This window comes from Phallusia mammillata, chromosome 6, assembly GCF_965637545.1.
Source record: "Phallusia mammillata chromosome 6, kaPhaMamm4.hap1.1, whole genome shotgun sequence".
NCBI classification, from domain to species: Eukaryota; Metazoa; Chordata; class Ascidiacea; order Phlebobranchia; family Ascidiidae; genus Phallusia; species Phallusia mammillata.
The window spans coordinates 19,052,988-19,071,859 of NC_137257.1; the positions used below are offsets into that span (position 1 = coordinate 19,052,988).

The following is an 18,872-nucleotide window of genomic DNA, read 5'->3' on the forward strand; positions in this document are numbered from 1 at the left end:
GTCCATTACTTCTATATTGAGTTGGAAAACAACCAGATTTCTTAAGGCAACCACCAAACTACTGGACGGCAATTAAGCGAATGTTTCCATGCGGTTTCCGTAGTGTAGTGGTTATCACGTTCGCTTCACACGCGAAAGGTCCCCAGTTCGAGCCTGGGCGGAAACAAACTTTTCTCTGTTTTCTGAGATTTCAAGAATCTGCATTATATTTCAATTTGCTAGACTCATTTTCTTGGTTTAGATTTTACAACCTTCAAAAAAATCAAATTTGTTTTTTACTTCAAAAACATAGTTTTATGACATGACAATAAAAAGTACATCACTACCGGGACTCGAACCCGGAACCTCTGCAGTAAAAGTCCAGCGCGCTAATCCATTGCGCCACAGAGACATTGGGAACTCTATCAAATTCTCTGTGACTTGCAGTGTCACAGTTTGTGACAAAATTATCGCTTGCCCGATGTTTCAAATGATTCTTTCCAGACATGCCGGTGTCCATTACTTCTATATTGAGTTGGAAAACAACCAGATTTCTTAAGGCAACCACCAAACTACTGGACGGCGATTATCCGAATCTTTCCATGTGGTTTCCGAAATGTAGTGGTTATCACGTTCGCCTCACACGCGAAAGGTCCCCAGTTCGAGCCTGGGCGGAAACAAACTTTTCTCTGTTTTCTGAGATTTAAAGTATCTGCATTATATTTCAATAGTTAGACTCATTTTCTTGGTTTAGATTTTACAACCTTCAAGAAAAATCAAATTTGTTTTTTACTTCAAAAAGATCGTTTAATGACATGACAATGAAAAGTACATCCCATACGGGACTCGAGCCCGGAACCTCTGGAATAGAAGTCCAGCGCGCTAATCCATTGCGCCACAGAGACATTGGGAACTCTATCAAATTCTCTGTGACTTGCAGTGTCACAGTTTGTGACAAAATTATCGCTTGCCCGATGTTTCAAATGATTCTTTCCAGACATGCGGGTGTCCGTTACTGCTATATTGAGTTCGAAAACAACCAGATTTCTGAAGGCAACCACCAATCTACTGGACGGCGATTAACCCAATCTTTGCAAGTGGTTTCCGTAGTGTAGTGGTTATCACGATCGCCTCACACGCGAAATGTCCCTAGTTCGAGCCTGGCCGGAACAAACTTTTCTTTGTTCTTGAGATTTGAAGTATATTTCAATTCCTAGACTCGTTTTCTTGATTTAGCGTCTACAACCTTACAGAAATATCAAATTTGTTTTTTACTCAAAAAACATAGTTTTATGATGTGACAATAAAAAGTACATCCCTGCCGGGACTCGAACCCGGAACCTCTGGATTAGAAGTCCAGCGCGCTAATCCATTGCGCCACAGAGACGTTGGGAACTCTATTAAATTCTCTATGACTTGCAGTGTCACAATTTGTGACAAAATTATCGCTTGCCCGATGTTTCAAATGATTCTTTCCAGACATGCCGGTGTCCATTACTTCTATATTGAGTTGGAAAACAACCAGATTTCTTAAGGCAACCACCAAACTACTGGACGGCGATTATCCGAATCTTTCCATGTGGTTTCCGTAATGTAGTGGTTATCACGTTCGCCTAATACGCGAAAGGTCCCCAGTTCGAGCCTGGGCGGAAACAAACTTTTCTCTGTTTTCTGAGATTTAAAGTATCTGCATTATATTTCAATAGTTAGACTCATTTTCTTGGTTTAGATTTTACAACCTTCAAGAAAAATCAAATTTGTTTTTTACTTCAAAAAGATCGTTTAATGACATGACAATGAAAAGTACATCCCGGCCGGGACTCGAACCCCTGGATTAGAAGTCCGGCGCGCTAATCCATTGCGCCACAGAGACATTGGGAACTCTATCAAATTCTCTGTGACTTGCAGTGTCACAGTTTGTGACAAAATTATCGCTTGCCCGATGTTTCAAATGATTCTTTCCAGACATGCCGGTGTCCATTACTTCTATATTGAGTTGGAAAACAACCAGATTTCTTAAGGCAACCACCAAACTACTGGACGGCGATTATCCGAATCTTTCCATGCGGTTTCCGTAATGTAGTGGTTATCACGTTCGCCTAACACGCGAAAGGTCCCCAGTTCGAGCCTGGGCGGAAACAAACTTTTCTCTGTTTTCTGAGATTTAAAATGTCTGCATTATATTTCAATAGTTAGACTCATTTTCTTGGTTTAGATTTTACAACCTTCAAGAAAAATCAAATTTGTTTTTTTACTTCAAAAAGATCGTTTAATGACATGACAATGAAAAGTACATCCCATACGGGACTCGAGCCCGGAACCTCTGGAATAGAAGTCCAGCGCGCTAATCCATTGCGCCACAGAGACATTGGGAACTCTATCAAATTCTCTGTGACTTGCAGTGTCACAGTTTGTGACAAAATTATCGCTTGCCCGATGTTTCAAATGATTCTTTCCAGACATGCGGGTGTCCGTTACTGCTATATTGAGTTCGAAAACAACCAGATTTCTGAAGGCAACCACCAATCTACTGGACGGCGATTAACCCAATCTTTGCAAGTGGTTTCCGTAGTGTAGTGGTTATCACGATCGCCTCACACGCGAAATGTCCCTAGTTCGAGCCTGGCCGGAACAAACTTTTCTTTGTTCTTGAGATTTGAAGTATATTTCAATTCCTAGACTCGTTTTCTTGATTTAGCGTCTACAACCTTACAGAAATACCAAATTTGTTTTTTACTTAAAAAACATAGTTTTATGATGTGACCATAAAAAGTACATCCCTGCCGGGACTCGAACCCGGAACCTCTGGATTAGAAGTCCAGCGCGCTAATCCATTGCGCCACAGAGACGTTGGGAACTCTATCAAATTCTCTATGACTTGCAGTGTCACAATTTGTGACAAAATTATCGCTTGCCCGATGTTTCAAATGATTCTTTCCAGACATGCCGGTGTCCATTACTTCTATATTGAGTTGGAAAACAACCAGATTTCTTAAGGCAACCACCAAACTACTGGACGGCAATTAAGCGAATGTTTCCATGCCGTTTCCGTAGTGTAGTGGTTATCACGTTCGCTTCACACGCGAAAGGTCCCCAGTTCGAGCCTGGGCGGAAACAAACTTTTCTCTGTTTTCTGAGATTTCAAGAATCTGCATTATATTTCAATTTGCTAGACTCATTTTCTTGGTTTAGATTTTACAACCTTCAAAAAAATCAAATATGTTTTTTACTTCAAAAACATAGTTTTATGACATGACAATAAAAAGTACATCACTACCGGGACTCGAACCCGGAACCTCTGCAGTAAAAGTCCAGCGCGCTAATCCATTGCGCCACAGAGACATTGGGAACTCTATCAAATTCTCTGTGACTTGCAGTGTCACAGTTTGTGACAAAATTATCGCTTGCCCGATGTTTCAAATGATTCTTTCCAGACATGCCGGTGTCCATTACTTCTATATTGAGTTGGAAAACAACCAGATTTCTTAAGGCAACCACCAAACTACTGGACGGCGATTATCCGAATCTTTCCATGTGGTTTCCGAAATGTAGTGGTTATCACGTTCGCCTCACACGCGAAAGGTCCCCAGTTCGAGCCTGGGCGGAAACAAACTTTTCTCTGTTTTCTGAGATTTAAAGTATCTGCATTATATTTCAATAGTTAGACTCATTTTCTTGGTTTAGATTTTACAACCTTCAAGAAAAATCAAATTTGTTTTTTACTTCAAAAAGATCGTTTAATGACATGACAATGAAAAGTACATCCCATACGGGACTCGAGCCCGGAACCTCTGGAATAGAAGTCCAGCGCGCTAATCCATTGCGCCACAGAGACATTGGGAACTCTATCAAATTCTCTGTGACTTGCAGTGTCACAGTTTGTGACAAAATTATCGCTTGCCCGATGTTTCAAATGATTCTTTCCAGACATGCGGGTGTCCGTTACTGCTATATTGAGTTCGAAAACAACCAGATTTCTGAAGGCAACCACCAATCTACTGGACGGCGATTAACCCAATCTTTGCAAGTGGTTTCCGTAGTGTAGTGGTTATCACGATCGCCTCACACGCGAAATGTCCCTAGTTCGAGCCTGGCCGGAACAAACTTTTCTTTGTTCTTGAGATTTGAAGTATATTTCAATTCCTAGACTCGTTTTCTTGATTTAGCGTCTACAACCTTACAGAAATATCAAATTTGTTTTTTACTCAAAAAACATAGTTTTATGATGTGACAATAAAAAGTACATCCCTGCCGGGACTCGAACCCGGAACCTCTGGATTAGAAGTCCAGCGCGCTAATCCATTGCGCCACAGAGACGTTGGGAACTCTATTAAATTCTCTATGACTTGCAGTGTCACAATTTGTGACAAAATTATCGCTTGCCCGATGTTTCAAATGATTCTTTCCAGACATGCCGGTGTCCATTACTTCTATATTGAGTTGGAAAACAACCAGATTTCTTAAGGCAACCACCAAACTACTGGACGGCAATTAAGCGTATGTTTCCATGCGGTTTCCGTAGTGTAGTGGTTATCACGTTCGCTTCACACGCGAAAGGTCCCCAGTTCGAGCCTGGGCGGAAACAAACTTTTCTCTGTTTTCTGAGATTTCAAGAATCTGCATTATATTTCAATTTGCTAGACTCATTTTCTTGCTTTAGATTTTACAACCTTCAAAAAAATCAAATTTGTTTTTTACTTCAAAAACATAGTTTGATGCCATGACAATAAAAAGTACATCCCTACCGGGACTCGAACCCGGAACCTCTGCATTAAAAGTCCAGCGCGCTAATCCATTGCGCCACAGAGACATTGGGAACTCTATCAAATTCTCTGTGACTTGCAGTGTCACAGTTTGTGACAAAATTATCGCTTGCCCGATGTTTCAAATGATTCTTTCCAGACATGCCGGTGTCCATTACTTCTATATTGAGTTGGAAAACAACCAGATTTCTTAAGGCAACCACCAAACTACTGGACGGCGATTATCCGAATCTTTCCATGTGGTTTCCGAAATGTAGTGGTTATCACGTTCGCCTCACACGCGAAAGGTCCCCAGTTCGAGCCTGGGCGGAAACAAACTTTTCTCTGTTTTCTGAGATTTAAAGTATCTGCATTATATTTCAATAGTTAGACTCATTTTCTTGGTTTAGATTTTACAACCTTCAAGAAAAATCAAATTTGTTTTTTACTTCAAAAAGATCGTTTAATGACATGACAATGAAAAGTACATCCCATACGGGACTCGAGCCCGGAACCTCTGGAATAGAAGTCCAGCGCGCTAATCCATTGCGCCACAGAGACATTGGGAACTCTATCAAATTCTCTGTGACTTGCAGTGTCACAGTTTGTGACAAAATTATCGCTTGCCCGATGTTTCAAATGATTCTTTCCAGACATGCGGGTGTCCGTTACTGCTATATTGAGTTCGAAAACAACCAGATTTCTGAAGGCAACCACCAATCTACTGGACGGCGATTAACCCAATCTTTGCAAGTGGTTTCCGTAGTGTAGTGGTTATCACGATCGCCTCACACGCGAAATGTCCCTAGTTCGAGCCTGGCCGGAACAAACTTTTCTTTGTTCTTGAGATTTGAAGTATATTTCAATTCCTAGACTCGTTTTCTTGATTTAGCGTCTACAACCTTACAGAAATATCAAATTTGTTTTTTACTTAAAAAACATAGTTTTATGATGTGACAATAAAAAGTACATCCCTGCCGGGACTCGAACCCGGAACCTCTGGATTAGAAGTCCAGCGCGCTAATCCATTGCGCCACAGAGACGTTGGGAACTCTATCAAATTCTCTATGACTTGCAGTGTCACAATTTGTGACAAAATTATCGCTTGCCCGATGTTTCAAATGATTCTTTCCAGACATGCCGGTGTCCATTACTTCTATATTGAGTTGGAAAACAACCAGATTTCTTAAGGCAACCACCAAACTACTGGACGGCAATTAAGCGAATGTTGCCATGCGGTTTCCGTAGTGTAGTGGTTATCACGTTCGCTTCACACGCGAAAGGTCCCCAGTTCGAGCCTGGGCGGAAACAAACTTTTCTCTGTTTTCTGAGATTTCAAGAATCTGCATTATATTTCAATTTGCTAGACTCATTTTCTTGGTTTAGATTTTACAACCTTCAAAAAAATCAAATTTGTTTTTTACTTCAAAAACATAGTTTTATGACATGACAATAAAAAGTACATCCCTACCGGGACTCGAACCCGGAACCTCTGCATTAAAAGTCCAGCGCGCTAATCCATTGCGCCACAGAGACGTTGGGAACTCTATCAAATTCTCTGTGACTTGCAGTGTCACAGTTTGTGACAAAATTATCGCTTGCCCGATGTTTCAAATGATTCTTTCCAGACATGCCGGTGTCCACTAGTTCTATTTTGTGTTGGAAAACAACCAGGTTTTTTAGGCAACCGTCAAACTACTGGACGGCGATTAACCGTATCTTTCCGTGTGGTTTCCGAAGTGTAGTGATTATCACGTTCGCCTAACACGCGAAAGGTCCCCAGTTCGAGCCTGGGCGGAAACAAACTTTTCTCTGTTTTCTGAGATTTAAAGTATCTGCATTATATTTCAATAGCTAGACTCATTTTCTTGGTTTAGATTTTACAACCTTACAGAAAAATCAAATTTGTTTTTTACTTCAAAAAGATCGTTTAATGACATGACAATGAAAAGTACATCCCATACGGGACTCGAACCCTTGGATTAGAAGTCCAGCGCTAATCCATTGCGCCACAGAGACATTGGGAACTCTATCAAATTCTCTGTGACTTGCAATGTCACAATTTGTGACAAAATTATCGCGTGCCCGATGTTCAAATGATTCTTTCCAGACATGCCGGTGTCCATTACTTCTATATTGAGTTGGAAAACAACCAGATTTCTGAAGGCAACCACCAAACTACTGGACGGCGATTAAGCGAATCTTTCCATGTGGTTTCCGTAGTGTAGTGGTTATCACGTTCGCCTCACACGCGAAAGGTCCCCAGTTGGAGCCTGGGCAGAAATAAACTTTTCTTTGTTCTCTGAGATTTAAAATTTCTGCATTATATTTCAATAGCTAGACTCATTTTCTTGGTTTAGCTTTTACAACCTTACAGAAAAATCAAATTCGGTTTTTACTTCAAAAACATAGTTTTGTGATGTGACAATAAAAAGTACATCCCTGCCGGGACTCGAACCCGGAACCTCTGGATTAGAAGTCCAGCGCGCTAATCCATTGCGCCACAGAGACATTGGGAAGTCTATCAAATTCTCTGTGACTTGCAATGTCACAATTTGTGACAAAATTATCGCTTGCCCGATGTTTCAAATGATTCTTTCCAGACATGTCGGTGTCCACTAGTTCTATTTTGTTTTGGAAAACAACCAGGTTTTTTAGGCAACCGTCAAACTACTGGACGGCGATTAACCGAATCTTTCCATGTGGTTTCCGTAGTGTAGTGGTTATCACGTTCGCCTCACACGCGAAAGGTCCCCAGTTCGAGCCTGGGCGGAAACAAACTTTTCTTTGTTCTCTGAGATTTAAAATGTCTGCATTATATTTCAATAGCTAGACTCATTTTCTTGGTTTAACTTTTACAACCTTACAGAAAAATCAAATTTGTTTTTTACTTCATAAAGATCGTTTAATGACATGACAATGAAAAGTACATCCCTGCCGGGACTCGAAGCCGGAAACTCTGGATTAGAAGTCCAGCGCGCTAATCCATTGCGCCACAGAGACATTGGGAACTCTATCAAATTTTCTGTGACTTGCAATGTCACAATTTGTGACAAAATTATCGCTTGCCCGATGTTTCAAATGATTCTTTCCAGACATGTCGGTGTCCACTAGTTCTATTTTGTGTTGGAAAACAACCAGGTTTTTTAGGCAACCGTCAAACTACTGGACGGCGATTAACCGAATCTTACCATGTGGTTTCCGTAGTGTAGTGGTTATCACGTTCGCCTAACACGCGAAAGGTCTCCAGTTCGAGCCTGGGCGGTAAAAAACTTTTCTCTGTTATCTGAGATTTAAAGTATCTGCATTATATTTCAATAGCTAGACTCATTTTCTTGGTTTAGATTTTACAACTTTCAAGAAAAATCAAATTTGTTTTTTATTTCAAAAAGATCGTTTAATGACATGACAATGAAAAGTACATCCCTGCCGGGACTCGAAACCGGAACCTCTGGATTAGAAGTCCAGCGCGCTAATCCATTGCGCCACAGAGACATTGGGAACTGTATCAAATTCTCTGTGACTTCCAATGTCACAATTTGGGACAAAATTATCGCTTGCCCGATGTTTCAAATGATTCTTTCCAGACATGTCGGTGTCCACTAGTTCTATTTTGTGTTGGAAAACAACCAGGTTTTTTAGGCAACCACCAAACTACTGGACGGCGATTAACCGAATCTTTCCATGTGGTTTCCGTAGTGTAGTGGTTATCACTTTCGCCTCACACCCGAAAGGTCCCCAGTTCGAGCTTGGGCGGAAATAAACTTTTCTTTGTTCTCTGAGATTTAAAATTTCTGCATTATATTTCAAAAGCTAGACTCATTTTCTTGGTTTAGCTTTTACAACCTTACAGAAAAATCAAATTTGTTTTTTACTTCAAAAACATAGTTTGATGATGTGACAATAAAAAGTACATCCCATACGGGACTCGAACCCGGAACCTCTGGATTAGAAGTCCAGCGCGCTAATCCATTGCGCCACAGAGACATTGGGAACTCTATCAAATTCTCTGTGACTTGCAATGTCACAATTTGTGACAAAATTATCGCTTGCCCGATGTTTCAAATGATTCTTTCCAGACATGTCGGTGTCCACTAGTTATATTTTGTGTTGGAAAACAACCAGGTTTTTTAGGCAACCGTCAAACTACTGGACGGCGATTAACCTAATCTTTCCATGTGGTTTCCGTAGTGTAGTGGTTATCACGTTCGCCTCACACGCGAAAGGTCCCCAGTTCGAGCCTGGGCGGAAACAAACTTTTCTTTGTTCTCTGAGATTTAAAATGTCTGCATTATATTTCAATAGCTAGACTCATTTTCTTGCTTTAACTTTCATAACCTTACAGAAAAATCAAATTTTGTTTTTTACTTCAAAAAGACCGTTTAATGACATGACAATGAAAAGTACATCCCTGCCGGGACTCGAACCCTTGGATTAGAAGTCCAGCGCGCTAATCCATTGCGCCACAGAGACATTGGGAACTCTATCAAATTCTCTGTGACTTGCAATGTCACAATTTGTGACAAAATTATCGCGTGCCCGATGTTCAAATGATTTTTTCCAGACATGCCGGTGTCCATTACTTCTATATTGAGTTGGAAAACAACCAGATTTCTGAAGGCAACCACCAAACTACTGGACGGCGATTAAGCGAATCTTTCCATGTGGTTTCCGTAGTGTAGTGGTTATCACGTTCGCCTCACACGCGAAAGGTCCCCAGTTCGAGCCTGGGCGGAAATAAACTTTTCTTTGTTCTCTGAGATTTAAAATGTCTGCATTATATTTCAATAGCTAGACTCATTTTCTTGGTTTAACTTTTACAACCTTACAGAAAAATCAAATTTGTTTTTTACTTCATAAAGATCGTTTAATGACATGACAATGAAAAGTACATCCCTGCCGGGACTCGAACCCGGAAACTCTGGATTAGAAGTCCAGCGCGCTAATCCATTGCGCCACAGAGACATTGGGAAGTCTATCAAATTCTCTGTGACTTGCAATGTCACAATTTGTGACAAAATTATCGCTTGCCCGATGTTTCAAATGATTCTTTCCAGACATGTCGGTGTCCACTAGTTCTATTTTGTGTTTGAAAACAACCAGGTTTTTTAGGCAACCGTCAAACTACTGGACGGCGATTAACCGAATCTTACCATGTGGTTTCCGTAGTGTAGTGGTTATCACGTTCGCCTAACACGCGAAAGGTCTCCAGTTCGAGCCTAGGCGGTAAAAAACTTTTCTCTGTTATCTGAGATTTAAAGTATCTGCATTATATTTCAATAGCTAGACTCATTTTCTTGGTTTAGATTTTACAACCTTCAAGAAAAATCAAATTTGTTTTTTATTTCAAAAAGATCGTTTAATGACATGACAATGAAAAGTACATCCCTGCCGGGACTCGAAACCGGAACCTCTGGATTAGAAGTCCAGCGCGCTAATCCATTGCGCCACAGAGACATTGGGAACTGTATCAAATTCTCTGTGACTTGCAATGTCACAATTTGTGACAAAATTATCGCTTGCCCGATGTTTCAAATGATTCTTTCCAGACATGTCGGTGTCCACTAGTTCTATTTTGTGTTGGAAAACAACCAGGTTTTTTAGGCAACCGTCAAACTACTGGACGGCGATTAACCGAATCTTTCCATGTGGTTTCCGTAGTGTAGTGGTTATCACGTTCGCCTCACACGCGAAAGGTCCCCAGTTCGAGCCTGGGCGGAAACAAACTTTTCTTTGTTCTCTGAGATTTAAAATGTCTGAATTATATTTCAATAGCTAGACTCATTTTCTTGCTTTAACTTTCATAACCTTACAGAAAAATAAAATTTGTTTTTTACTTCAAAAAGACCGTTTAATGACATGACAATGAAAAGTACATCCCTGCCGGGACTCGAACCCTTGGATTAGAAGTCCAGCGCGCTAATCCATTGCGCCACAGAGACATTGGGAACTCTATCAAATTCTCTGTGACTTGCAATGTCACAATTTGTGACAAAATTATCGCGTGCCCGATGTTCAAATGATTCTTTCCAGACATGCCGGTGTCCATTACTTCTATATTGAGTTGGAAAACAATCAGATTTCTGAAGGCAACCACCAAACTACTGGACGGCGATTAAGCGAATCTTTCCATGTGGTTTCCGTAGTGTAGTGGTTATCACGTTCGCCTCACACGCGAAAGGTCCCCAGTTGGAGCCTGGGCAGAAATAAACTTTTCTTTGTTCTCTGAGATTTAAAATTTCTGCATTATATTTCAATAGCTAGACTCATTTTCTTGGTTTAGCTTTTACAACCTTACAGAAAAATCAAATTCGGTTTTTACTTCAAAAACATAGTTTTGTGATGTGACAATAAAAAGTACATCCCTGCCGGGACTCGAACCCGGAACCTCTGGATTACAAGTCCAGCGCGCTAATCCATTGCGCCACAGAGACATTGGGAAGTCTATCAAATTCTCTGTGACTTGCAATGTCACAATTTGTGACAAAATTATCGCTTGCCCGATGTTTCAAATGATTCTTTCCAGACATGTCGGTGTCCACTAGTTCTATTTTGTGTTGGAAAACAACCAGGTTTTTTAGGCAACCGTCAAACTACTGGACGGCGATTAACCGAATCTTTCCATGTGGTTTCCGTAGTGTAGTGGTTATCACGTTCGCCTAACACGCGAAAGGTCCCCAGTTCGAGCCTGGGCGGAAACAAACTTTTCTTTGTTCTCTGAGATTTAAAATGTCTGCATTATATTTCAATAGCTAGACTCATTTTCTTGCTTTAACTTTCATAACCTTACAGAAAAATCAAATTTGTTTTTTACTTCAAAAAGACCGTTTAATGACATGACAATGAAAAGTACATCCCTGCCGGGACTCGAACCCTTGGATTAGAAGTCCAGCGCGCTAATCCATTGCGCCACAGAGACATTGGGAACTCTATCAAATTCTCTGTGACTTGCAATGTCACAATTTGTGACAAAATTATCGCGTGCCCGATGTTCAAATGATTTTTTCCACACATACCGGTGTCCATTACTTCTATATTGAGTTGGAAAACAACCAGATTTCTGAAGGCAACCACCAAACTACTGGACGGCGATTAAGCGAATCTTTCCATGTGGTTTCCGTAGTGTAGTGGTTATCACGTTCGCCTGACACGCGAAAGGTCCCCAGTTCGAGCCTGGGCGGAAATAAACTTTTCTTTGTTCTCTGAGATTTAAAATTTCTGCATTATATTTCAATAGCTAGACTCATTTTCTTGGTTTAGCTTTTACAACCTTACAGAAAAATCAAATTCGGTTTTTACTTCAAAAACATAGTTTTGTGATGTGACAATGAAAAGTACATCCCTGCCGGGACTCGAACCCGGAACCTCTGGATTAGAAGTCCAGCGCGCTAATCCATTGCGCCACAGAGACATTGGGAAGTCTATCAAATTCTCTGTGACTTGCAATGTCACAATTTGTGACAAAATTATCGCTTGCCCGATGTTTCAAATGATTCTTTCCAGACATGACGGTGTCCACTAGTTCTATTTTGTGTTGGAAAACAACCAGGTTTTTTAGGCAACCGTCAAACTACTGGACGGAGATTAACCGAATCTTTCCATGTGGTTTCCGTAGTGTAGTGGTTATCACGTTCGCCTCACACGCGAAAGGTCCCCAATTCGAGCCTGGGCGGAAACAAACTTTTCTTTGTTCTCTGAGATTTGAAGTATCTGCATTATATTTCAATAGCTAGACTCATTTTCTTTGTTTAACTTTTACAACCTTACAGAAAAATCAAATTTGTTTTTTACTTCAAAAAGATCGTTTAATGACCTGAAAATGAAAAGTACATCCCTGTCGGGACTCGAAGCCGGAACCTCTGGAGTCGAAGTCCAGCGCGCTAATCCATTGCGCCACTGAGACGTTGAGAATTCTATCAAATTCTCTGTGAGTGTCACAGTTTGTGACAAAATTATCGCTTGCCCGATGTTTCAAATGATTCTTTCCAGACATGCCGGTGACCATTACTTCTATATTGAGTTGGAAAACAACCAGATTTTTTTGGGCAACCGTCAAACTACTGGACGGCGATTAACCGAATCTTACCATGTGGTTTCCGTAGTGTAGTGGTTATAACGTTCGCCTCACACGCGAAAGGTCCCCAGTTCGAGCCTGGGCGGAAACAAACTTTTCTCTGTTTTCAGAGATTTAAAGTATCTGTATTATATTTCAATAGCTAGGCTCATTTTCTTGGTTTAGATTTTACAACCTTCAAGAAAAATCAAATTTGTTTTTTACTTCAAAAAATCGTTTAATGACATGACAATGAAAAGTACATCCCGGACGGGACTCGAACCCTTGGATTAGAAGTCCAGCGCGCTAATCCATTGCGCCACAGAGACATTGGGAACTCTATCAAATTCTCTGTGACTTGCAATGTCACAATTTGTGACAAAATTATCGCTTGCCCGATGTTTCAAATGATTCTTTCCAGACATGCCGGTGTCCATTACTTCTATATTGAGTTGGAAAACAACCAGATTTCTGAAGGCAACCACCAAACTACTGGACGGCGATTAACCGAATCTTTCCATGTGGTTTCCAAAGTGTAGTGGTTATCACGTTCGACTCACACGCGAAAGGTCCCCAGTTCGAAACTGGGCGGAAATAAACTTTTCTTTGTTCTCTGAGATTTAAAATTTCTGCATTATATTTCAATAGCTTGACTCATTTTCTTGGTTTATATTTTACAACCTTCAAGAAAAATCAAATTTGTTTTTTATTTTATCATGATCGTTTAATGACATGACAATGAAAAGTACATCCCTTGCCAGGACTCGAAACCGGAACCTCTGGATTAGAAGTCCAGCGCGCTAATCCATTGCGCCACAGAGACATTGGGAACTCTATCAAATTCTCTGTGACTTGCAATGTCACAATTTGTGACAAAATTATCGCTTGCCCGACGTTTCAAATGATTCTTTCCAGACATGCCGGTGTCCATTACTTCTATATTGAGTTGGAAAACAACCAGGTTTTTTAGGCAACCGTCAAACTACTGGACGGCGATTAACCGAATCTTTCCATGTGGTTTCCGTAGTGTAGTGGTTATCACGTTCGCCTCACACGCGAAAGGTCCCCAGTTCGAGCCTGGGCGGAAACAAACTTTTCTCTGTTTTCTGAGATTTGAAGTATCTGCATTATATTTCAATTTGCTAGACTCATTTTCTTGGTTTAGCTTTTACAACCTTCCAGAAAAATCAAATTTGTTTTTTACTTCAAAAAGATCCTTTAATATCATGACAATGAAAAGTACATCCCTGCCGGGACTCGAAGCCGGAACCTCTGGATTAGAAGTCCAGCGCGCTAATCCATTGCGCCACAAAGACGTTGAGAATTCTATCAAATTCTCTGTGACTTGCAGTGTCACAATTTGTGACAAAATTATCGCTTGCCCGATGTTTCAAATGATTCTTTCCAGACATGCCGGTGACCATTAGTTCTATATTGAATTGGAAAACAACCAGATTTGTTAAGGCAACCACCAAACTACTTGACGACGATTAACCGAATCTTTCCATGTGGTTTCCGTAGTGTAGTGGTTATCACGTTCGCCTCACACGCGAAAGGTCCCCAGTTCGAGCATGGGCGGTAAAAAACTTTTCTCTGTTTTCTGAGATTTAAAGTATCTGCATTATATTTCAATAGCTAGACTCATTTTCTTGGTTTATATTTTACAACCTTCAAGAAAAATCAAATTTGTTTTTTACTTCAAAAAATCGTTTAATGACATGACAATGAAAAGTGCATCCCTGCCGGGACTCGAACCCTTGGATTAGAAGTCCAGCGCGCTAATCCATTGCGCCACAGAGACATTGGGAACTCTATCGAATTCTCTGTGACTTGCAATGTCACAATTTGTGACAAAATTATCGCTTGCCCGATGTTTCAAATGATTCTTTCCAGACATGCCGGTGTCCATTACTTCTATATTGAGTTGGAAAACAACCAGATTTCTGAAGGCAACCACCAAACTACTGGACGGCGATTAACCGAATCTTTCCATGTGGTTTCCAAAGTGTAGTGGTTATCACGTTCGACTCACACGCGAAAGGTCCCCAGTTCGAAACTGGGCGGAAATAAACTTTTCTTTGTTCTCTGAGATTTAAAATTTCTGCATTATATTTCAAAAGCTAGACTCATTTTCTTGGTTTAGCTTTTACAACCTTACAGAAAAATCAAATTTGGTTTATACTTCAAAAACATAGTTTGATGATGTGACAATAAAAAGTACATCCCTGCCGGGACTCGAACCCGGAAGTTCTGGATTAGAAGTCCAGCGCCCTAATCCATTGCCCCACAGAGACATTGGGAAGTCTATCAAATTCTCTGTGACTTGCAATGTCACAATTTGGGACAAAATTATCGCTTGCCCGATGTTTCAAATGATTCTTTCCAGACATGTCGGTGTCCACTAGTTCTATTTTGTGTTGGAAAACAACCAGGTTTTTTAGGAAAACGTCACACTACTGGACGGCGATTAAGCGAATCTTTCCATGTGGTTTCCGTAGTGTAGTGGTTATCACGTTGGGCTAACACGCGAAAAGTCTCCCAGTTCGAGCCTGGGCGGAAACAAACTTTTCTTTGTTCTCTGAGATTTGAAGTATCTGCATTATATTTCAATTCCTAGACTCGTTTTCTTGATTTAGCTTTTACAACCTTCCAGAAAAATCAAATTTGTTTTTTACTTCAAAAAGATCCTTTAATGTCATGACAATGAAAAGTACATCCCGGCCGGGACTCGAACCCGGAACCTCTGGATTAGAAGTCCAGCGCGCTAATCCATTGCGCCACAGAGACGTTGAGAACTCTATCAAATTCTCTGTGACTTGCACTGTCACAATTTGTGACAAATTTATCGCTTGCCCGATGCTTCAAATGATTCTTTCTTTTTTCTGAGATTTAAAATATCTGCATTATATTTCAATAGCTAGACTCATTTTCTTGCTTTCGGTTTTTGCAACCTTCCAGAAAAATCAAATTTGTTTTTTACTTCAAAAAGATCCTTTAATGACATGACAATGAAAAGTACATCCCTGCCGGGACTCGAACCCGGAACCTCTGGATTAGAAGTCCAGCGCGCTAATCCATTGCGCCACAGAGACGTTGAGTATTCTATCAAATTCTCTGTGAGTGTCACAGTTTGTGACAAAATTATCGCTTGCCCTATGTTTCAAATGATTCTTTCCAGACATGCCGGTGTCCATTACTTCTATATTGAGTTGGAAAACAACCCGATTTGTTAAGGCAACCACCAAACTACTTGACGACGATTATCCGAATCTTTCCATGTGGTTTCCGTAGTGTAGTGGTTATCACGTTCGCCTAACACGCGAAAGGTCCCCAGTTCGAGCCTGGGCGGAAACAAAGTTTTCTCTGTTTTCTGACGTTCAAAGTATTTGCATTATAGTTCAATAGCTAGACTCATTTTCTTGGTTTAGCTTTCACAACCTTCCAGAAAAATCAAATTTGTTTTTTACTTCAAAAAGATCCTTTAATGTCATGACAATAAAAAGTACATCCCTGCCGGGACTCCAAGCCGGAACCTCTGGATTAGAAGTCCAGCGCGCTAATCCATTGCGCCACAAAGATGTTGTGAAATCTATCAAATTCTCTGTGACTTGCAGTGTCACAGTTTGTGACAAAATTATCGCTTGCCCGATGTTTCAAATGATTCTTTCCAGACATGCCGGTGACCATTAGTTCTATTTTGAGTTGGAAAACAACCCGATTTGTTAAGGCAACCACCAAACTACTTGACGACGATTATCCGAATCTTACCATGTGGTTTCCGTAGTGTAGTGGTTATCACGTTCGCCTAACACGCTAAAGGTCCCCAGTTCGAGCCTGGGCGGAAACAAACTTTTATTTGTTCTCAGAGTTTAAAGTATTTGCATTATATTTCATTCGCTAGACTCATGTTCTTGGTTTAGCTTTTACAACCTTCAAGAAATATCAATTTTTTGTGCTTCAAAATATCGTTAAATGACATGACAATGAAAAGTACAACCCTGCCGGGACTCGCACCCGGAACCTCTGGATTAGAAGTCCAGCGCGGTAATCCATTGCGCCACAGGGACATTGATAATTCTATCAAATTCTCTGTGACATGCAGTGTCACAATTTGTGACAAAGTTTATCGCTTGCCCGATGTTTCATATGATTCTTTCTTTTTTCTGAGATTTAAAATATCTGCATTATATTTCAATAGCTAGACTCATTTTCTTGGTTTAGCTTTTACAACTTTTCTCTGTTTTCTGAGATAAAAATATCTGCAATACATTTCAATAGCTTGACTCATTTTCTTGGTTGAGCTTTTACAACCTTCCAGAAAAATCAAATTTGTTTTTTACTTCAAAAAGATCGTTTAATGACATGACAATGAAAAGTACATCCCTGCCGAGACTCGATCCCAGAACCTCTGGATTAGAAGTCCAGCGCCCTAATCCATTGCGCCACAGAGACATTGAGAACTCTGTCAAATTCTCTGTGACTTGCAATGTCACTATTTGTGACAAAATTATCGCTTGCCCGACGTTTCAATTGATTCTTTCCAGACATGTCGGTGTCCATTAGTTCTATTTTGAGTTGAAAACAACCAGATTTTTTTGGGCAACCGTCAAACTACTGGACGGCGATTAAGCGAATCTTACCATGTGGTTTCCGTAGTGTAGTGATCATCACGTTCGCCTAACACGCGAAAGGTCCCAGTTCGAGCCTGGGAAGATACAAACTCTTCTTTGTTTTCTGAGGTGCAAAGTATATGCATTACATTTCAATTCCTAGACTCATTTTCTTGGTTTTGCTTTTACAACCTTCCAGAAAAATCAAATTTGTTTTTACTTCAAAATGATCGTTTCATGACATGACAATGTAGAGTACAACCCTGCCGGGAATCGAACCCGGAACCCCTGGATTAGAAGTCCAGCGCGCTAATCCATTGCGCCACAGAGACTCTGAGAACTCTATCAAATTCTCTGTGACTTGCAGTGTCATTACTTGTGACAAAAAGTATGGCTTGCCCGATGTTTCAAATGATTCTTTCCAGACATGCCGGTGTCCATTACTTCTATATTGAGTTGAAAAACAACAGATTTGTTAAGGTAACCACCAAACCACTGGACGGTGATTAACCGACTCTTTCCAAGTGGTTTCCGTAGTTTAGTGGTTATCACGTTCGCCTCACACGCGAAACGTCCCCAGTTCGAGCCTGGGTGGAAACAAACTTTTCTTTGTTCTTTGTTCTTTGAGATTTGAAGTATCTGCATCATAGTTCAATTCCTAGACTCGTTTTCTTGGATTAGCTTTTACAACCTTCCAGAAAAATCAAATTTGTTTTTTACTTCGAAAACATAGTTTTATGATGTGACAATAAAAAATACATCCCTGCCGGGACTCGAACCCGGAACCTCTGGATTAGAAGTCCATCGCGCTAATCCATTGCGCAACGGCGAAGACATTGGGAACTCTATCAAATTCTCTGTGTCTTGCAGTGTCACAAAATGTCACAAAGTGTCACGAAATGATTCTTTCCAGACATGTCGGTGTCCATTACTTCTATATTGAGTTGGAAAACAACCAGATTTCTTAAGGCAACCACCAAACTACTGGACGGCGATTAACCGAATTTTCGAAGTGGTGTCCGTATTGTAGTGGTTATCACGATCGCCTCACACGCGAAAGGTCCCCAGTTCGAGCCTGGGCGGAAACAAACTTTTCATTTTAGCACGGAGATTGGAAAACGATCGTTGTTGTTTACAACTAATCAGATCGATTTCCCTCTTTTGGTAAAAACTTTTTAGTAGTTTCCCTAGTGTAGTGGTTATCACGTTCGCCTCACACGCGAAAGGTCCCCAGTTCGAGCCTGGGCGGAAACAAACTTTTCATTTTTAGCGCGAAAATTGGAAAACGACCGTTGTTGTTTACAACTAATCAGACCGACTTCCTTCTTTTGGTAAAACTTTTCAGTAGTTTCCGTAGTGTAGTGGTTATCACGTTCGCCTCACACGCGAAAGGTCCCCAGTTCGAGCCTGGGCGGAAACAAACTTTTCTTTTTTAGCGCGGAGATTGGAAAACGACCGTTGTTGTTTACAACTAATCAGACCAATTTC

General features: G+C 40.7%; 49 non-coding genes across 49 annotated transcripts; 26 read left to right on the plus strand and 23 right to left on the minus strand.

Moving 5' to 3' along the window:
• The first annotated feature begins 93 nt into the window (after window positions 1-93).
• On the plus strand, window positions 94-166 carry Trnav-cac (transfer RNA valine (anticodon CAC)). The gene has a single exon. It is a non-coding gene; the product is annotated as a tRNA-Val (tRNA).
• A 151-nt stretch (window positions 167-317) lies between these two features.
• Window positions 318-391, minus strand: Trnak-uuu (transfer RNA lysine (anticodon UUU)). The gene has a single exon. It is a non-coding gene; the product is annotated as a tRNA-Lys (tRNA).
• Window positions 392-586: 195 nt separating this feature from the next.
• On the plus strand, window positions 587-659 carry Trnav-cac (transfer RNA valine (anticodon CAC)). The gene has a single exon. It is a non-coding gene; the product is annotated as a tRNA-Val (tRNA).
• Window positions 660-1,292: 633 nt separating this feature from the next.
• Trnar-ucu (transfer RNA arginine (anticodon UCU)) lies at window positions 1,293-1,366 on the minus strand. The gene has a single exon. It is a non-coding gene; the product is annotated as a tRNA-Arg (tRNA).
• Window positions 1,367-2,047: 681 nt separating this feature from the next.
• On the plus strand, window positions 2,048-2,120 carry Trnav-aac (transfer RNA valine (anticodon AAC)). The gene has a single exon. It is a non-coding gene; the product is annotated as a tRNA-Val (tRNA).
• Window positions 2,121-2,754: 634 nt separating this feature from the next.
• On the minus strand, window positions 2,755-2,828 carry Trnar-ucu (transfer RNA arginine (anticodon UCU)). The gene has a single exon. It is a non-coding gene; the product is annotated as a tRNA-Arg (tRNA).
• A 195-nt stretch (window positions 2,829-3,023) lies between these two features.
• Window positions 3,024-3,096, plus strand: Trnav-cac (transfer RNA valine (anticodon CAC)). The gene has a single exon. It is a non-coding gene; the product is annotated as a tRNA-Val (tRNA).
• Window positions 3,097-3,247: 151 nt separating this feature from the next.
• Window positions 3,248-3,321, minus strand: Trnak-uuu (transfer RNA lysine (anticodon UUU)). Its single transcript has one exon. It is a non-coding gene; the product is annotated as a tRNA-Lys (tRNA).
• Window positions 3,322-3,516: 195 nt separating this feature from the next.
• Trnav-cac (transfer RNA valine (anticodon CAC)) lies at window positions 3,517-3,589 on the plus strand. Its single transcript has one exon. It is a non-coding gene; the product is annotated as a tRNA-Val (tRNA).
• A 633-nt stretch (window positions 3,590-4,222) lies between these two features.
• Trnar-ucu (transfer RNA arginine (anticodon UCU)) lies at window positions 4,223-4,296 on the minus strand. The gene has a single exon. It is a non-coding gene; the product is annotated as a tRNA-Arg (tRNA).
• Window positions 4,297-4,491: 195 nt separating this feature from the next.
• Trnav-cac (transfer RNA valine (anticodon CAC)) lies at window positions 4,492-4,564 on the plus strand. Its single transcript has one exon. It is a non-coding gene; the product is annotated as a tRNA-Val (tRNA).
• Window positions 4,565-4,715: 151 nt separating this feature from the next.
• Trnak-uuu (transfer RNA lysine (anticodon UUU)) lies at window positions 4,716-4,789 on the minus strand. The gene has a single exon. It is a non-coding gene; the product is annotated as a tRNA-Lys (tRNA).
• Window positions 4,790-4,984: 195 nt separating this feature from the next.
• On the plus strand, window positions 4,985-5,057 carry Trnav-cac (transfer RNA valine (anticodon CAC)). The gene has a single exon. It is a non-coding gene; the product is annotated as a tRNA-Val (tRNA).
• A 633-nt stretch (window positions 5,058-5,690) lies between these two features.
• Trnar-ucu (transfer RNA arginine (anticodon UCU)) lies at window positions 5,691-5,764 on the minus strand. Its single transcript has one exon. It is a non-coding gene; the product is annotated as a tRNA-Arg (tRNA).
• A 195-nt stretch (window positions 5,765-5,959) lies between these two features.
• Trnav-cac (transfer RNA valine (anticodon CAC)) lies at window positions 5,960-6,032 on the plus strand. The gene has a single exon. It is a non-coding gene; the product is annotated as a tRNA-Val (tRNA).
• Window positions 6,033-6,183: 151 nt separating this feature from the next.
• Window positions 6,184-6,257, minus strand: Trnak-uuu (transfer RNA lysine (anticodon UUU)). The gene has a single exon. It is a non-coding gene; the product is annotated as a tRNA-Lys (tRNA).
• A 194-nt stretch (window positions 6,258-6,451) lies between these two features.
• Window positions 6,452-6,524, plus strand: Trnav-aac (transfer RNA valine (anticodon AAC)). Its single transcript has one exon. It is a non-coding gene; the product is annotated as a tRNA-Val (tRNA).
• Window positions 6,525-6,934: 410 nt separating this feature from the next.
• On the plus strand, window positions 6,935-7,007 carry Trnav-cac (transfer RNA valine (anticodon CAC)). The gene has a single exon. It is a non-coding gene; the product is annotated as a tRNA-Val (tRNA).
• Window positions 7,008-7,158: 151 nt separating this feature from the next.
• Window positions 7,159-7,232, minus strand: Trnar-ucu (transfer RNA arginine (anticodon UCU)). The gene has a single exon. It is a non-coding gene; the product is annotated as a tRNA-Arg (tRNA).
• Window positions 7,233-7,426: 194 nt separating this feature from the next.
• Window positions 7,427-7,499, plus strand: Trnav-cac (transfer RNA valine (anticodon CAC)). Its single transcript has one exon. It is a non-coding gene; the product is annotated as a tRNA-Val (tRNA).
• A 151-nt stretch (window positions 7,500-7,650) lies between these two features.
• Trnar-ucu (transfer RNA arginine (anticodon UCU)) lies at window positions 7,651-7,724 on the minus strand. The gene has a single exon. It is a non-coding gene; the product is annotated as a tRNA-Arg (tRNA).
• A 418-nt stretch (window positions 7,725-8,142) lies between these two features.
• Trnar-ucu (transfer RNA arginine (anticodon UCU)) lies at window positions 8,143-8,216 on the minus strand. Its single transcript has one exon. It is a non-coding gene; the product is annotated as a tRNA-Arg (tRNA).
• Window positions 8,217-8,410: 194 nt separating this feature from the next.
• Trnav-cac (transfer RNA valine (anticodon CAC)) lies at window positions 8,411-8,483 on the plus strand. The gene has a single exon. It is a non-coding gene; the product is annotated as a tRNA-Val (tRNA).
• Window positions 8,484-8,634: 151 nt separating this feature from the next.
• Window positions 8,635-8,708, minus strand: Trnar-ucu (transfer RNA arginine (anticodon UCU)). Its single transcript has one exon. It is a non-coding gene; the product is annotated as a tRNA-Arg (tRNA).
• Window positions 8,709-8,902: 194 nt separating this feature from the next.
• Window positions 8,903-8,975, plus strand: Trnav-cac (transfer RNA valine (anticodon CAC)). Its single transcript has one exon. It is a non-coding gene; the product is annotated as a tRNA-Val (tRNA).
• A 413-nt stretch (window positions 8,976-9,388) lies between these two features.
• On the plus strand, window positions 9,389-9,461 carry Trnav-cac (transfer RNA valine (anticodon CAC)). Its single transcript has one exon. It is a non-coding gene; the product is annotated as a tRNA-Val (tRNA).
• A 151-nt stretch (window positions 9,462-9,612) lies between these two features.
• On the minus strand, window positions 9,613-9,686 carry Trnar-ucu (transfer RNA arginine (anticodon UCU)). Its single transcript has one exon. It is a non-coding gene; the product is annotated as a tRNA-Arg (tRNA).
• Window positions 9,687-10,104: 418 nt separating this feature from the next.
• Trnar-ucu (transfer RNA arginine (anticodon UCU)) lies at window positions 10,105-10,178 on the minus strand. The gene has a single exon. It is a non-coding gene; the product is annotated as a tRNA-Arg (tRNA).
• A 194-nt stretch (window positions 10,179-10,372) lies between these two features.
• Trnav-cac (transfer RNA valine (anticodon CAC)) lies at window positions 10,373-10,445 on the plus strand. Its single transcript has one exon. It is a non-coding gene; the product is annotated as a tRNA-Val (tRNA).
• Window positions 10,446-10,857: 412 nt separating this feature from the next.
• Window positions 10,858-10,930, plus strand: Trnav-cac (transfer RNA valine (anticodon CAC)). The gene has a single exon. It is a non-coding gene; the product is annotated as a tRNA-Val (tRNA).
• Window positions 10,931-11,081: 151 nt separating this feature from the next.
• Window positions 11,082-11,155, minus strand: Trnat-ugu (transfer RNA threonine (anticodon UGU)). The gene has a single exon. It is a non-coding gene; the product is annotated as a tRNA-Thr (tRNA).
• A 194-nt stretch (window positions 11,156-11,349) lies between these two features.
• Window positions 11,350-11,422, plus strand: Trnav-aac (transfer RNA valine (anticodon AAC)). Its single transcript has one exon. It is a non-coding gene; the product is annotated as a tRNA-Val (tRNA).
• A 412-nt stretch (window positions 11,423-11,834) lies between these two features.
• On the plus strand, window positions 11,835-11,907 carry Trnav-gac (transfer RNA valine (anticodon GAC)). The gene has a single exon. It is a non-coding gene; the product is annotated as a tRNA-Val (tRNA).
• A 151-nt stretch (window positions 11,908-12,058) lies between these two features.
• Window positions 12,059-12,132, minus strand: Trnar-ucu (transfer RNA arginine (anticodon UCU)). Its single transcript has one exon. It is a non-coding gene; the product is annotated as a tRNA-Arg (tRNA).
• Window positions 12,133-12,326: 194 nt separating this feature from the next.
• Window positions 12,327-12,399, plus strand: Trnav-cac (transfer RNA valine (anticodon CAC)). Its single transcript has one exon. It is a non-coding gene; the product is annotated as a tRNA-Val (tRNA).
• A 414-nt stretch (window positions 12,400-12,813) lies between these two features.
• Trnav-cac (transfer RNA valine (anticodon CAC)) lies at window positions 12,814-12,886 on the plus strand. The gene has a single exon. It is a non-coding gene; the product is annotated as a tRNA-Val (tRNA).
• A 636-nt stretch (window positions 12,887-13,522) lies between these two features.
• On the minus strand, window positions 13,523-13,597 carry Trnar-ucu (transfer RNA arginine (anticodon UCU)). Its single transcript has one exon. It is a non-coding gene; the product is annotated as a tRNA-Arg (tRNA).
• Window positions 13,598-13,791: 194 nt separating this feature from the next.
• Window positions 13,792-13,864, plus strand: Trnav-cac (transfer RNA valine (anticodon CAC)). The gene has a single exon. It is a non-coding gene; the product is annotated as a tRNA-Val (tRNA).
• Window positions 13,865-14,016: 152 nt separating this feature from the next.
• Trnar-ucu (transfer RNA arginine (anticodon UCU)) lies at window positions 14,017-14,090 on the minus strand. The gene has a single exon. It is a non-coding gene; the product is annotated as a tRNA-Arg (tRNA).
• Window positions 14,091-15,487: 1,397 nt separating this feature from the next.
• On the minus strand, window positions 15,488-15,561 carry Trnar-ucu (transfer RNA arginine (anticodon UCU)). The gene has a single exon. It is a non-coding gene; the product is annotated as a tRNA-Arg (tRNA).
• A 231-nt stretch (window positions 15,562-15,792) lies between these two features.
• Window positions 15,793-15,866, minus strand: Trnar-ucu (transfer RNA arginine (anticodon UCU)). Its single transcript has one exon. It is a non-coding gene; the product is annotated as a tRNA-Arg (tRNA).
• Window positions 15,867-16,055: 189 nt separating this feature from the next.
• On the plus strand, window positions 16,056-16,128 carry Trnav-aac (transfer RNA valine (anticodon AAC)). The gene has a single exon. It is a non-coding gene; the product is annotated as a tRNA-Val (tRNA).
• Window positions 16,129-16,279: 151 nt separating this feature from the next.
• Trnar-ucu (transfer RNA arginine (anticodon UCU)) lies at window positions 16,280-16,353 on the minus strand. The gene has a single exon. It is a non-coding gene; the product is annotated as a tRNA-Arg (tRNA).
• Window positions 16,354-16,548: 195 nt separating this feature from the next.
• Trnav-aac (transfer RNA valine (anticodon AAC)) lies at window positions 16,549-16,621 on the plus strand. Its single transcript has one exon. It is a non-coding gene; the product is annotated as a tRNA-Val (tRNA).
• A 142-nt stretch (window positions 16,622-16,763) lies between these two features.
• Trnar-ucu (transfer RNA arginine (anticodon UCU)) lies at window positions 16,764-16,841 on the minus strand. Its single transcript has one exon. It is a non-coding gene; the product is annotated as a tRNA-Arg (tRNA).
• Window positions 16,842-17,638: 797 nt separating this feature from the next.
• Trnar-ucu (transfer RNA arginine (anticodon UCU)) lies at window positions 17,639-17,716 on the minus strand. The gene has a single exon. It is a non-coding gene; the product is annotated as a tRNA-Arg (tRNA).
• A 195-nt stretch (window positions 17,717-17,911) lies between these two features.
• Window positions 17,912-17,984, plus strand: Trnav-cac (transfer RNA valine (anticodon CAC)). The gene has a single exon. It is a non-coding gene; the product is annotated as a tRNA-Val (tRNA).
• Window positions 17,985-18,565: 581 nt separating this feature from the next.
• On the plus strand, window positions 18,566-18,638 carry Trnav-cac (transfer RNA valine (anticodon CAC)). The gene has a single exon. It is a non-coding gene; the product is annotated as a tRNA-Val (tRNA).
• Window positions 18,639-18,731: 93 nt separating this feature from the next.
• On the plus strand, window positions 18,732-18,804 carry Trnav-cac (transfer RNA valine (anticodon CAC)). Its single transcript has one exon. It is a non-coding gene; the product is annotated as a tRNA-Val (tRNA).
• The last annotated feature ends 68 nt before the right edge of the window (window positions 18,805-18,872 follow it).